Source organism: Eumetopias jubatus, unplaced genomic scaffold (assembly GCF_037043125.1).
Source record: "Eumetopias jubatus isolate StellerSeaLion01/CBP00866 unplaced genomic scaffold, mEumJub1_p1.0 scaffold_2, whole genome shotgun sequence".
NCBI classification, from domain to species: Eukaryota; Metazoa; Chordata; class Mammalia; order Carnivora; family Otariidae; genus Eumetopias; species Eumetopias jubatus.
Genome location: NW_028274808.1, coordinates 20,212,471 through 20,226,820, shown reverse-complemented (window position 1 = coordinate 20,226,820; position 14,350 = coordinate 20,212,471).

Below are 14,350 nucleotides of genomic sequence, written 5' to 3'. Positions count from 1 at the left end.
ACTTTCTTAAGTTGGAGTGCTATAATCACTAATTCAATTTTAAGCTCACACTAAAGGGTCTTGCCAGAATTGACAATTGCCAGCCAAAATCTTACCATTAACATGATCTTTCTACACCAATAAAGGCACTTCTGATACAATTTTGTTTTTAGAAAGAGAGAGAGGGGGGAGGAGGAGAGAAGGAAGGCAGGGAGCAGTAGGAAGCGGGGGGAGAGAAGGAAGGAAGAAAGAAGGGTAGAGAACTAGAGAGAAGGAAGAAAGGAAGGAACAAAAGACTGTGTCTGAGTTGAAAAGGACATAAGAACAGCATTTTGATATACAAAAGGACCGTAGAAAACCCAAAAAGAGACACATATTCCTTAAATAGTAAATTCTCTACGGTTGACCTTAAAAATCTTTTGTTTGCTGGTGTGAGTATGTGGGACAGGGTAGATTTTTAGGCTGTTTCTTGCCAACTTCCTTGGCACTCTGAGTGCTTAAAGCAAAATCCTAATCAGGGTGCTGTATCTGTCAGTCAGCTTGTATTGCTCCTTGGTGTTTATTTAGGTGTCATATCTGATTTTTAAAAGAGAATTCCTTTTTAAAGGGACATATGCTTTTAAATTAGATGGAGTATTTGAGTGACATTGAAGGTCTCATGACCTTTTCTTCTTTGAACTTCCAGCGTTCAATAAAATGACACTGGTGCTGAAACTTTGTAGGTACACCAACATCTGATTAGTTGTTCCTTTTATTTTTAAGCCCAAGCAAACTCCTTTGTTCAACTCTATTTCTTCAATTAGTTCTAGCCTCTCCCCTCCATGGCTAGGGTGTTTGCCAGAGTCAAAGATGGAAGCTTGAAAGATATTTTGACCATAAGGACCTAACAGTGCAGTTTCTGGCTAAACCTTTCATAAAGCTACCATTCATTATACTTCATCTCTCTCTCTCTCTGTCTCTCTCTTTAGCACAGAACTATCATTTGCCAAACATGCTCGTATTTTCTCAGATGGACTTACTGATGTGGGCTCTATTGATTCCTTCTCTTGTAATAAAAAAAAAATGAAACCCTCTTGATTGTTATAAATTGATTTTTTTTCTTCTTAAGAAAGAGCCTCATTTGATTTAGGGCACTCAGGCTCCTGAAATTATTTGCATTTATCTATTCTTTATGCCTTACCTTCCAAAATCACAAGGATATTTTTCATGATCATAAATGTTTGGACATTATATCATCATATATCCCTTTTAAAGTCCCAGTGTTTAGCTTGATTACTCTTTGGGCATCAGACATACCAAACATGCAGTAGGTTTCACAAATACTTTTTTTGAGAGTGGCTTTTACTACCTATCATCTCAGTATGTGATTATTTTGTTTAGCTGACTCACTTGAAAGTGTATAAAAGGAAATCAACAATTTCCAGAAAGGAACAATAAAATGTGTTATAGAAGAAATGATAATAACACATTTTGAGCAGGAGAAACTTGTCTGATTGTATCTGAGCCTAAAAATATATAAATGCCTTTTTTAGAAAAATCAACCAACCAGTCAGTTGTGAGAAAATAACAAATATTTTCCACATAGGGCCACTTTTTCCTTAAGTTTTTTTGCAAGATAATTTTTTGAAAAATATTTGCATGCATTAAATAGCTCCATTGCAGGCCTCTAGATAAGGAGAGAATTTAGAAAAAAGTAGTAAGAGAATTAATGTGTGAACAAAGGTAGAAACAAAGCAAAAGCCCAATGAAAGGAAAATGACTAAAGAAATGGTGGTATAACCAAAAAATAGAGGTAAGGCAGCCATTAGAAATCCTATTTTCAAAAAATAAAATGTCAATGGAAAGTGCAAATAAAAAGATCACAATATTTTAAAGAATTGCAGAGACATACATATATACGTACACACACACACATATATATATACATACATATACATAAAAGGAGGGGCAAAGCAGGTACTGAAATGTTAGCAATGATGATATCTGCATAGAGGCATTACAAGTGGTTTTTCTGTTGTGCTACTTTTCCTCATTTTTCTAGCATAACTGTTTTTCTTTTGATATTCAGAAAAAATAATATTACTTGAAATAGGGAAAATAGCAAGAGAAGAAACTTAACATATTCTTGGTATTTTTGTTAGACTTAAAATTAAGCCAAGACAAAGTAAAACAAACCCAAACTGCTCAACCACTATTTCAAGGATGGGGGGACAAAGTGTGGCTTGATTGAATGACTTTGGGTTTTGTCATTGCCCAAAACTCATGTCACAGCCCAGTTCTTCCATCTTTCCTTGTGTGGTCTTTCCTGAGATGTATTAACACTTCTGAATCTTGGTTGGTTTGAATATTAATAAGCCTGAAATGGTAATTCTTGTTTTCTAAATTGTATTGCTTTTATTTTAGGGGGAGTAATTCTTTACATTTCATTTTGGAAATTGATCATTCTACGACTGTCTCCTCCAAAAGGGGGCCCTACCTACTTTGTCCCTTCCGAACATTTATTGAGTAATGACTGAAAGCTATGTTTGTTTAGTAAAGTTATGTGCTCAATTACTGCTTTTCTCTGCTGGTAAAATATTTTACAGTATATTTTGCTATCTGCAACTTGAGTAGTGCCAAACATTCTTTTTATATATGCCTTATAACCTTGACAGTCTCTATTACTAAAACGTATTTGCTAGTTTCACAACCTGAGGCAGAGCATATTTCCCATATTATAATTTCGTATATACACTTGTTTTAGTAATTTATGCTTTATGGAATTAATGCCATCATACTTCTATTGGTGGTATTTTAATCTTAAACTGTTGTTTTGATTGTGAAATCAAAGACTTCATCTTGACTAGAATTGACATATTTAGCTAACAGGTAGGAAAAATACAGGAGACAAAGAGAGGAAAAAGGCTCAGATTTCTTCAATCCCTCATATTACACCATCTTGGTGGCTATATATTGAACCTTATGTAAATTACTTTACATAAGGTAAAGTGTGACTTTACATGTGACTATTCCTACCACAGTCTACAGGAAATATTTTACAAGTATCAGTTTTTCCTGTGACTGTAAAAGTATCTGTGTACTCATTAGTGAGGAGTATTTGCCAATATTTGAACTAGTCTGTTGTATAACAAACAAAAAATGGGGTGCCATTAATTACTATTAAAAGATTTTGACCAGAAATTATTTTCTCATTAATCGATACATTAATTAGTTTCACAAATATCTATAAAGTGTCTACTCTGTTATAGACCCTGTACTACTTCCTCATATCTTGATTAGACCAAAACAGAAAAATCTGGTCATTTCATCAATATTTTAACAGCTAATAAACTCTCCCATCCCTACTCTTTCTTATATTTGGTAATAGTTGACAGTAAGATATAATATGTTACTTAACTTTGATTAACAAACTATGATCTGACGTTAGTGACATCAGCAGCCCTAAGCAAGTTCAAATAGGCCAGGTTTTGATACAATTCTGTTTTTTGGCATTTCCAATTTATGGCAATTCTTTATTTATTCTTCGACACTCCTCTACTTTCACATTTTCTTACACACTGAAAGGGTTTTATGTGTCATGTGAGTGACCTTACTCTTCACAGATGTTTTAACCAATGGTTGGTATTCTGGAATCTGTTGTCTGTCACTGCCATGGAAGAAATCTCTTGTGCAAACTTAGATTCCTAGTAACGGACAGCACCTGGACTCATGGGAGTCAAGCATGACCTTATAAATAACAGTCAGATGATGAATAGTTGAGTGAAGTATCTCCATGAAATAGAACTGTTAGAAGAAAGAAGAAAGAAAGAAAGAAAGAAAGAAAGAAAGAAAGAAAGAAAGAAAGAAAGAAAGAAAGAAAGAAAGAGATGAAAAAAAGAAAAAAGGAGGAAGGGAGGGAGGGAAAGAGGGGGAAAGAAAAAGAAAGAAGGAAGAAGAAAAAAGGAAAGAAACGAAAGAGAAAGAATGAAAGATGGATGAGGGCATTTTTTGTTTTAGGAGAAAAAAGCATTTGACTTTTAGGTGTTGGTCTTTAATAATGAAAATTATTTAATATTAGGTTTTGATCCCACAGTTTACTTTGTGAATATAGGGCATCTTAAACCACAATTAGAGGTATGGATTGGGTCATGGAAACTAATTTATTCATTTCTCACTTTCTAGCATATTTTCACCATCTTGACCTCCTCTGAATGCAGATTAGAAATCAGTGTAAAAGTAACGGTGATATTAATGCACTTTTTTGTTTCCTTAATTACCATCTCTTCTCAAAGTGGCTATTTCCTGGAATGCAGTTAACCACAATTTAAATATAGCAGAATTTAAATTAGGTCCATAAATAGGAATATACCTTTTTATAAAGCTTACAGGAATAGAATTATTTTGTTGCAATGAACCTATTTTACATAGCATAATTCTTGAAATAAATGGATTAACTCATTGTAGCCAGACATAGTGACACTATATAACTCTTTGATACAACTAGCCATATTTTTCTATCAAGCTTGCAGACATAATAATAACAATAACATAAAGGCCATTCTTTACCTTTTTAATATTATTTAGAGCTTATAAATGTATCCATATAAATTTTAAAATAATTCTCTAACACCTTACAGCATACATGTATTAGTCTTTATTTTGGTGGTGAGGAAACTGAGGTCTAGGAGATTAAGAAACATCCCTAAGACCACACAGCTTGTAATGACAGAGCCAAGACTTAGTTCTGTCTGGTCAGACTTTTCAGCCTGTACTAGTTCTTGAATTAATGCTGTCCAAGTTGGGAGGGTTGTCCAGAGAAAGGCAGCCCATTGGGATCACTGTCCATGTGAATCACTATCCACATTCTGCTATCTATGGAATGGATAGTGATTTAAGTCTAGTACTTTGCCTGCTAAAGCAGCAGGGAAATCTTGATGTTCTTTCCTTTGGTACTTTGTGCACTACCTGGAGTGATGGCAGATTGGTTAATATATGTACAGGAAGGTCAAGTGTTGCTATTCATTTTGCAGTTTCCAAAGATGATTTTTCTGCTAGGATCCTCTGGCAAAGTATAAATTAGTGAGAAGGACTTGCCAGAAAAGTTCCCATGGAGACTTATCAATCAGCCTTGGTTTAACATATTAAAAAGGAGGTAATTCTTTCAAGCTCTTTGATTAATTCTTAATAGATAGGAAAAGGAAGAATAAAGGGAAGCCCAGAATTCATTAATGTGACTAATATCTGATATACTGTTGGCTATCGATGTGTCTGAAAGTTAATTTGAGAGCTTCTTCTATTTAGAAAACGATTTTAACACATGGTTCATTTATTTTATTTTATTTTATTTTATTTTTAAAGATTTTATTTATTTATTTGACAGAGAGAGACAGTGAGAGCAGGAACACAAGCAGGGGGAATGGGAGAGGGAGAAGCAGGCTTCCCGCTGAGCAGGGAGCCCGATGTGGGACTCCATCCCAGGACCCTGGGATCATGACCTGAGCCGAAGGCAGATGCTTAACGACTGAGCCACCCAGGCGCCCAACACATGGTTCATTTAAATAAAAAGAAGAATTTGAATGTGTTTTGATTTCACAAAACTTGAATAACAAATTAGTTGGGCAAAACCAATGTATGTATGTAAACATAGGTAAGAATAGGTTAATTGCATAGAAACAATAATCCAACATGTTTAAGAGAACATAACATAAATACAAATGTATTCTTTTTATTACTGTATTCAAGGTTAAAAATTTTTGTGCCTGGGTTTTATTCCACTCAGTTCTGGAGGAAATTTATTTGTGCCTCAAGCCCTCTGCTTAGTCTGAGAATGAACCAGGCAGATTGCTTACTTCTAAGTGAAACATGGATGAATCTTACACATTTTTCTTGGTGTAGGGATCATTAACTACCAAATACACTTAGTTTTGCTGCTAACAAAGAGTAAGGCAAAGGCATTCTGATAACAAAACATATTAAATTTGATCTCAATATTTAATTCCAATCAGAAAAGATTTTACAACCGAAAAAGAATACACTGGTATATCACAATTTGCTGTAGTGAAATTAGTGTGTATCATGGAAGATGATGGTATGCATATGGAGCTTTTCTGGGATAGAACAGGATACAGGAGGTTTGCTCCTATCTCTGATTCCATTGATATGCAAGTTTTCCTGAATAAGACAGCATGTAAGAATTTTTTCACTCATGTAGTAATAACATTGTATCTTTTTACTTTATCTTCAAAATTTAGAGGATGGTGGGAAAACAATCCAAATTTGTTCATTTGCTCATGTTGCCGATCAAGAAAAGGCCATTTTCATGAACGAAGCAAAATTTAAATATGATAGAGGCTTCCACTTTTAGCTGTGTTGGAGTAGCCTATAATGTATTAGCGGTTTTCTGAGAACAACTAGAAAAGCTGAATAAATTATAAAAGTCCATCTCTCTGAAGATACAAGGGTGCTGCTGAGAGAGCCAGGCTCTGAGGAACAAGGATCTAGACAAAAGAGAGCTCTTTGAGCATAAATTCAACATTCCATATGCTTCTGTTTCTCTTTGGGTCATTTGCTAGTGGAGGTGGGGGATGGGGAGATAGATGGATGAAAAGCCATGAAGAGGGTGGCTGCTGAGAGGTAGAAAAGTTAGTCGGGTTTTAGGCAACCTCATGGAAATGAATTGAAATGAGGAAATGAAAACTCAAGTTTGAGGTTGCCAAGGTAGCCAGAAATAGAGATGCCAAGAGTCCTGAGAGAAAGAAGCATAAAGAAGTAAGTTTGACACTTGTTTTCTCCATTGACCCATTTGCTGAATTTTTAACATGTAGGACAGAGGGGGGAAAATGGCCAATAATAAAGCAGCTGAATGTGGAACAGAGTTTTTGTAATCTCAGGGTACTGAGGAAACTAAAATTGGAATTCAGAAACTTCCAGGGAGAAGAACACTAGGAAACACCCAGGCTCTTGTTTGGGACCTCTAGTGGGGTTCCACAAAAAGACTGAAACCCTATCTCAAGATAGTATGATCTGCCTACGATGAAGTTGGTGTAATATGTTCTATGTCAGCTCCCTGCAAAAGTGAATCCTCTTATTATTTCCACCAGAGAGGTCTGGTGGAAAGTTTTCAAAACCTTTGTACTTTTCTCACATAAAATGTCTACAGTGAATACAAAATTAGCACAGTTCAATGAACAAGATGAGATTAAAAAAATAGGCCCTAGAAATATATTCAAAGGTGATCAAAATATTGACATTATTAGACATGAACTTTAAAATAACCGTGATTAACATGTTCCAGAAAATAAGGAGTAAGATGGAGAGTTATACATGAGAATTTGAATTATTAAAAAGGATCAAATAGAAATTCTGTAACTGAAAAATTCAATAAATGAAATTGAGAATACCAGAGATAGATTTAATAACAGATTGGATACAACTGAAGAGAGAAATAGTGACTTGGAAGATAGGCTCATAAAAAAAAGAAAATCCAGATTAAAGCATGGTGAGCAAGAACACATGGGAAGAAGAGATGATTCTAAGGGATGTATGGGACATAGTAAAAAAAAGTCTAAAATACAAGTAATTGAAGTATCAGAATGGGACGAATGAGTTTGTGGCAGAATCGGTGTTTGAAGAGATAATGCCTAGTAATTTTCGGAACTGATAAATTGAAAAATTAGTCACAGATTCAAGAAATTCTATGAGCCTCAGGCAATATAAATATGAGCCTCAGCCTTAGCGGGTTAGTGACCTACTGAAAAGCAAGACAATTTTAAGGAGCAATCAGAGAATAAGAGTAAGATCATCAAAAGAACAAGATTGACAGTTAACTTTTTAATAGAAATGAAAATGTGTATTATTTTAAAGAGATGAAAGAGAACAGCTGTCAACATCAAATTCTGTATCTAGCAAAATATTCTTTAAAAGTGGGAATAAAATAAATACATTTCCTGAGAAGCAACAATGAAAGGACTTTGTCGCTACCAGGTTGGCATTAAAAGGGAGTTCTTAAAGCAAGGGGTTTTCCCCAACAGAACAGTAAACACAAAGGAAGGAATTAAGAGCAACAAAAATTATAAATCTGTGTACAAATAAAAGAATATTGACTGTATTAAACAATAATAATTATGCCTTTTTGAAACATTATAATACATCCCAATATTGTAGATCATCTGTAGTTTCAAATTGAGTGACAAAATTACACAACAGAGGGGAATGCATTGCTCTGTGAAAGAATTTTAAGAACCTAGACTTGTCTGAAAAGTGGTAGAAGCACTAATTTGTAGTTGATTCTAACAAGTCAAGGAAGTCTGTTATCTCTAGGGGAACCAATAAAAGAATAGTGGAAGAATTTATAATTCACAAACTAATATATTTGAAAATGAGATAAAAGAATAAAACCTGATTAGGAAAGCCAAAGGAGCTACAACAACAACAAAGAAGTTGTATAATAGTAGACAGAAGTCCACACACAACCACAATTACATGAATATTAGTGGTTAAATATACAAATTAAAAAATAAAATGGTCTGAATAAAAAAAAACCCAATTATATACATCTTACAAGAAGCAGATATAAAATGTAAGGATAACATTTAGGAGTGAATAGCAGATAACCTTTGACGGTGAGTTACAGGTAAGCTGAATAAGCAATGCCTTATAAAAATCGGAGGCTTTTTTTCCCCCCAAGTTTCAAGTGTCCTGAAAGGATGGTTGCTAGCATTATTTCAGATGATGGAGGATGTCAACACTGTAATACCTGTGATTTTTTATTTTTATTTTTTATTTTTTTTAGCTTTTCCCTTGTGATAAGATGGTGGTTGCAGCTCCAGCCAGATGTCTGATTGTAGGCAGCAGGAGGGAGGAAAGAGTGGTATCCACGTCAGGAAGAATGACATACTAAGGTGGGGGGCAATAATGGAAGTTGTCTGCCTACGTGCACGAAGGGGTACATGGTCTGCATAAACGTAAATGATAATAAATCTGACTAAAAGCCTCTTGGCTTTCAATATCACCATGAGCCAGCAATTCAAAAAAAAGTTGGTAATAAAATATTCTCAGTGGGGTGGACCTCTCTCACACTCCCTATTCCCCATCCCTACCCCCATGCTATTTCTCAGAAAAGTGAAATCTTTCACAGAAATTTCCAGATGTTTACATAGATCTCATTGGTAACAACTATATCACAAAGCCGAAAAAAGGCGTCTGGGGAGGTGTATTTTCAGCTTTCCAATCTTGACAAGTGAAAAAGAAGAACAAAGTGGATTTGTCGGGATGTTGAATTAGATATTTGCCATGGACAGGAGGGGCAGGACTGAAGGATTCACTCCCAGGGCCACCAAGGTGCCTAGGGTCTTGTTTAGTTATATCTAAGCCTATAATAAATACTTCGTTGAGAATTTGATGGGAGGACACATGTGTAAGTTAAAGAACTGGCCAACATGTCAGACTTCTGAGTTCTCCAGTAGGAGGAGCTAATCTGAGAGGTGAAGGAGAGCAGAGCTATCACGGGGCAAAGTTAGGAGACAAAAATGCAAATGCTTGCCATCCATGTTTAGTATTAGCGTAGATGGCTATTTTGAAAAAAAATTAAAGCAAGACATTTCTTTTATTAACCAAAACAGGGGTGAAATGATCCATCAAGATCCTTTCAAATGGAGAGTTTGTTTCTCTTAGTCATACTCCTTTTTGTTGTTACCAAATAGAGTCTTATCTCCTCTCCTTACCTCTTATATGTGTACGTGTGTACCTTTTCCCTGTGATTTCTTTTCTGGGAACCTGTCTTCTACTCCATTCGTTCATTCTTATCAGTTGTGTTTCCCTCTGTAGGTGGTAAGCATCACAGAGCAGCCTGCACCTTATGCCAGGAGTTGGTTTGGAACTGAGTTACAAACTGAGTCTCTTTAACAAGCACATGCTCTTTATTTTGCCATTGTGGACTGTGGGCTGTAGGAATCAATCATCTGCCTCTGTAGACCCTGCTTCTATTTTGTGAAGCTTATTAAGACTGAAAATTTATTTTTCTACAGGGATGTAGAATCTAGAATATGTAGCTAGTCACAGAAACCACATAACACATGGCAGAGTGCTTGAGAGATAAAGTCCTCTGTATTTGAAAGTTTCCTTACACAGACTTAACAACTCAGGAGCTGTAATTAAACAAATAGAAAACAATGCCAGACCCCCTTCTGCCCAAGAGAAGAATGCTCATATTTCAAGGTCAGTCAGAACTTGCTTGAAATTATTCAGTACGCTTAATAGAAGTAATGGGATATTCCCTTCACTGAATTAACCTATACAGAGAAACATTACTTATGATCAGAAACAGTGTTATTTTAAGGTCAAAAAATAAATATGGATGGACATGGACTGTACATCCTGAACTTGCACACAAATAGATCTGAGCTTTGGCAGTGGCCTGCCATTGACTCATTAGCTCTTGGATGGTCTCAATCAGGGCTCTGATGTGATACTTCTCAGAGGAAGGTCTGAGTGGAATGGGATGTGGTGTATATTCCATAGTCCTCTCCAGCAGCAAACATGATGAATAACATTGCCCCTCCCTGTTTCATTGTGTCATGCTGAATGTGGCCAAGGAGATATCCTGCCCACATGGATGTGGACCCTTCAAGTTGTTGGAGGAGACTGTGTTTGAGATCCTTAAGGTGTTCATGGTATACTCCAAGTGGCATTCTTTTGGGTGTAGTGCAATTGGATGAAGCACTGAATCTGTGTTTACATGTTGTATCAGATAATCGCATCTGTTTGTGGCTGAAGTTCACTTTAGTGGTGTCCAGACTAGCTTCAATGTGACTGCTCTCATAGTGCATGCATATTCTAGAATTTAGAATGTCTGTATATTATTTTAAATACTTGATATGAAAAGAATTGACTGTATTAGATATCCATTTGTCCTCTCACATTTGCCTTCTTTAGGATTAATACATATCTCTTGTCATTCTTTTGTCCCCATATTAGCTTAGTAGTAATACATTTTCTTATTTTATTGGCTATCTCCATTTATCCAAATCTTTTACTTCTTAATTTTCTATGTTTTAATCCACACAAGACACTTATCATCATTGTTTTGTACAGTCAATAATTATATCCATCAACACATTTATTCTTTCCATTCTTATTCCTTTCTTCCTGAATTTCAGTATTTCTCTTTGGGATAATTTTTCTTTAACTTGAACAGCTCACTCATTTGTGTGTGTGTGTGTGTGTGTGTGTGTGTGTGTGTGTGTGTGTGTGTGTGTCTGTGTGTCTGTGTATGTCTGTGTGTGTCTGTATGTCTGTGTGTGTGTGTGTGTGTGTGTGTGTGTGTGTGTGTGTATTATCTGAAAGCATCTTTATTTCACTTTCATATTTAAGGAATTTTTTTTATTGGATGCCAAATAATAATAATGTAGTTTTTTTTTACAAAGCATTTCAAAGATTCTGTTCTTTTCTGATTTCCATTAACTTCTATTGAGAAAGCAGCTATAGTCTTAAGTTTCTCTTCGTTGAGAGTAATGCATCTTTTTTCTTTTGCTGTTTAAAATTCCTCCCTCCCTTCTGTTCAGCCATTTTAGTGTGATCTAAATGTATTTCTGTTGAATTTATCCTTCTTGTGCTTCCTGGATTTGTGAGTTGATATCTTTTTTTTTTTTTTCAGTTTTGGAAAATTCTTGGCCATCTCTTTAAATATTGCTTTTTCCTCATTCCCCTCCTGACCCCAGCCTTGAATTTTATTCATGGTGTCTTATTTGTCTCTTATTCTTGGTCCCGTTTATCATTCCTTTTTTCATTGTATTTTAGTTTAGATTCTAATGACCAGTGTTCCAGTCTACTAATTCTGTTTTCTTTTATATCAAATCCACAAATGCATTTATTCAAGTTTTTTCCTTAGTTATAATATTTTTCAATTCTAGAACTTCTATTGTGTACCTTATCAATGACTCCTGCAGTCTGAAGAGATTCTCCATTCTTTAATTTATTCCTGCCTTTTCCTTTATTTTCTGCATATAACATTCAGTGATTTTAGATTTCTCATCTTCTTTAAAGTCTAGTATCTCATTTGTCTGTAGCTCTGTTTCTACTGTCTGTTTTTATTTTATTGAATTTTAGTGAGAATATCCTGTTCTTTGCTAGTTTTTTTTTTAACTAAATGTCCCTTATTATGCATAAAACAACAGTCATGGCTCCATATTGTTGCTATATTCCTCCAGAGATGATGATTATTTCCTCTGGTAGGTGAAGTGGGCTAAGGTAGTGGCAAGAAAAATATTGATTCAGAATAACTTTCTCGTCATAGGATCAGCAGGATTTGCGGATGAATGGGTGATGATTGGGTGTCCAGGAGCAAAAGAATGTGAGGAACCAAATTTGATTGCCAGAATTTTGGCTGAGGCAGTGTGGTAGTTTGTGACGCTCTTGCTTAAACTGGGGAGCATGGAGGAATAAACTTGTTTGAAAGTGATATGAGCAAGAGTTCACTTTTGTATATGTGAATTTAAGGTGTTTCTGTACCATCAGAGCAGAGGCAATGTTATGGGGACTTTTCTATATGTGCCTGTATCAACTTGCAATGAGTTGTGTTTTGCTTCCCAAAGTTGTTTAGCTCTTTCAGTCTTGCTTCTGAGAAAGGGTAAATACAGTGCAACAATTAAAAGTTACTCTATTTTAGCAAGTATGTTCTTCTTCAATTAGTGCAATCTGGCTCCAGGCCCTCATTTTAACGTTTATAGAGAAATCTGTTAACTACTACCATCTGTGTCCTCACAAGAAGGCATGATAACTATTGTTTGATTTAGAATAGAGGTCTTACTGTCCATATCTATTATCTGGTTTGCAGTTCTTATATTTGCCTTACCTGATATTGAAAGTAATGTCTGTGCAGTAAGCTGGATTCATCTATCCATGGGTACAGCATAATCACTCCGGGTCGTAGGATTTCTTTGCTGGACCAGCTTGTGTTCTAATCATGCCCCCACAACCTCTACCTAACCTGAGGGCTTTCTCTTTGACATTTGTCTCTGCAGGGACAACCAGGAAAACACTCCCCGGATTTCAGCAAACTTCACACATTTCATGCATAAATAACAATCTACCTCATGCTGACTCCTGTCTGTTGGTAGACTACTGCTTATTGTTTTAGAGACTTTATTGAAGAAAGTATTTCTCAATTCATTAAAATCAGTATGCCTGATGTTGAACATGTTTCAAATACTAAATCTTTTAGTGTTCAGCCTACTCCTGAACTATTATCTTTATGGATAGTATTCTGATTGAGGCTATTTATTCCTTATAAAATGTAGAATTGGCTCCCCCCCAATACTATTTCTTTTTCTTTCTTTCTTTCTTTTTTATTTTTGTACTTTCCTTTTTATTAGGATTTCTTTTGACATTGTTACTCCTTTAGGAAAGGGCATGAAAGAAGAAATCATGCCTGCTTCTCCTTTCCAAGCTAACTTTTCTCTTTTTTTTCCCCGTCTGTAAGCCCTACACTTCTTAGAATTATTTTAAAAGCTTAAACATCAAGTCCATAAAACTCCATTCTTGAAGGCACAGTGTATTAGAAAGCGAAACCTCCTTTTTATTTACTGCTCTATCCCCAGCCCTCATGGCAGTACTGATCAGAGAGAGCAGACATTCAATTTTTGAATGAGTGAGTACATGGGCTAGTTTATCTACTGGCTATTGATTGCTTGTTAATGAGGGAAAACTTCAAGTAGACCTCCCAGATCTGGGCCAACGAGTTCCAACAGCTCAAGCTCAGTCTATTTTTAATCCAACTACTTGCAAAAGACAGGAGATGAATCTGTCTTCAAGTTTAGAGTGAAGAGTTCCTGTATCATAAAGACAGTGACAGAGATTACAGGCTAGTTCAGGACAACATTATTCTGTTTGTTTTTTATTGCACATATAATCTGGCAAAAGAAACATGCTTGAGCCACCATCTGCATGGAAAATATGTTTTTCAGTCCCACTCTTGGGCAGGTTATAGGCTTTCCTGGGACCGACCAGAATCTCTGGGGTAGGGAATCATTTTTGGGGCAGTTAGGGCGAACACTTCTCTGTCAGTTCTGCTTCATATGTATTAAATTCTCAGTGAACTGACAGGTTAGAAGTATTGCTTGGGATCAAAGGTGTGTGATTAAAAAAAAAAATCTCTAAAATGTGGCCCAGTGCCCTTGACTGGGTTAATGGCCCAGAGACTCTCTATTCTTTGTCAGGGAAGGCACTCACAGGGATTAGTAAAAACTGCAGTAGCAAATCTGACAAGGAATGAAGGCCACAGTCGCAGTGGACCTGAAAATACTCAAAAGAGAAGTTATGTTACTGTTGAGTGGAGAAACCTGTGCTCTGGAAAAAGCCAGGGGAAAAAATGTACTTTGAAAACCAGGGTCTTTTG